The sequence below is a fragment of the Octodon degus genome, unplaced genomic scaffold (genome assembly GCF_000260255.1).
Source record: "Octodon degus isolate 3935 unplaced genomic scaffold, OctDeg1.0 scaffold00011, whole genome shotgun sequence".
Lineage (NCBI taxonomy): Eukaryota > Metazoa > Chordata > Mammalia > Rodentia > Octodontidae > Octodon > Octodon degus.
Genome location: NW_004524587.1, coordinates 24,934,293 through 24,935,909, shown reverse-complemented (window position 1 = coordinate 24,935,909; position 1,617 = coordinate 24,934,293). Strand labels below are relative to the sequence as shown.

Here is a 1,617-nt window from a genome sequence, read left to right as displayed (position 1 = left end):
AAAGATTTAAAATTTCTGAATTTAGTTGAACTTATTTTATTTTTAAAAATTTATTTTTTTATAGTTCAAGTACTTTTAATAAGCTAGTATTTCTCTAGGTGTAGGTGAAAATCAATTATGTTGCAATTGCATTACAAATTTTAAAACTAATGAAGCAAGTCGCTTTTACCATGAAATTGGAATGTAACTATAATATTAGAAAATTATTATTTCAACTAAGTTCCAAATTATTCTACAGGGGGAAACTCAGAATGATTAATGAAATATGCTAAGTAGAGGACCTAATTTCTAATTCACCAGGTCAGCTGACAACTGTGTAGTAGTTTGAAAAGAGCTCTTCACCTTGCTTGATGTCCCTCAGTGCAACAAGAATAACACACCAAAGTGGGCTTTGTTTGTCAGAGCTGTAGGCAATGTTTGGAAAATACTGCTTCAGTTCTACAGGGAAGCCTGCAGGCACTTCAAATTCCTGGTAACAGACATTGGCTGCTCTGTCATTTGAACAATTGTTAACATACCGTCCTATAGCCAGTGGATTCTGAGTTTCTGAGGTTAGCCATGTAATATTCATTTTTAAAGGGCCAAGCCAATCTCTTCCACTACAAGATCTATACACAACTTTTGATATACCTTTGTCATTTCCATCAATGAGTGTTCCATCTAAGCATCTAAAAATAAATGGGTTTCCAATGGACTGGAAAAGATCAGCTCATACTTCTGATATATTGTACCTCGGGTTGTGGCTCAGGTTCAGCGCGATCCAGGGAGCGAAGTGGTACTTGTAATGGCTCCAGCGCTGCCACAGGCTCCACAGCAGCTGACCAGGCATGGCTGCCCACCGAACTTACTTTATTTTTGATGTTGAAAATAATTGTGAGTTTTATTGTTTCATTATTAATTCATGTTCAATATTACAGTGCTAATATAACTCAGTTGGGAGGACATCCTTGTCTTGTACCAGATCTGAGAGTAAAAGATTTCAGTTTTCCCTCATTTAGGATTATATTAGCCATTGGGTTGTTCTAGATGGCTTTTATCAAATTGAAATAGAGGCCTTATATTCCAATTTTCTGTAGGACTTTGAACATGAATGATTGTTGGACTTTGTCAAAAGCCTTTTCTGCATCAAATGAGATGATCATGTGGCATTTAGATTTCTCTCTATTAATAAAGTGTATTACATTTATAGATTTTCAAATATTGAACCATCCTTGCATCCCTGGGATGAATCCTACCTGGTCATGGTGTATGATCTTCTTGATGATTTGCTGTATTCTATTTGCTAGTATTTTATTGAGGATTTGGCATCTATGTTCATGAGGGAGATAGGCCTGTAATTCTCTTTTTTAGTTGTATCTTTCCCTTGTTTTGGTATCAGTATAATACTTGCCTCCAGGAATGATTTTGAAAGAACTGTTTCCTTTTCAATTACATTGAAGAGTTTGAGAAGTATAGGGACTACATCTTCTGTCAATGTCTTGTAGAATTCAGCTGTGTATCCATCCGGACCTGGACTTTTCTTTGTCGGCAGGCTTTTTATTACATTTTGTATTTCATTGGCTGTTATTGGGCTATTGAGAATGGTTATATCTTGTTGATTCAGTTTTGGTAATTTGT

At 35.6% G+C, this 1,617-nt stretch overlaps 1 pseudogene; it reads right to left on the bottom strand.

The window, feature by feature from the left end:
- Positions 1-301: 301 nt before the first annotated feature.
- The window catches only part of LOC111815091, a 14,348-nt pseudogene continuing 13,032 nt past the window's right edge, over positions 302-1,617 (bottom strand).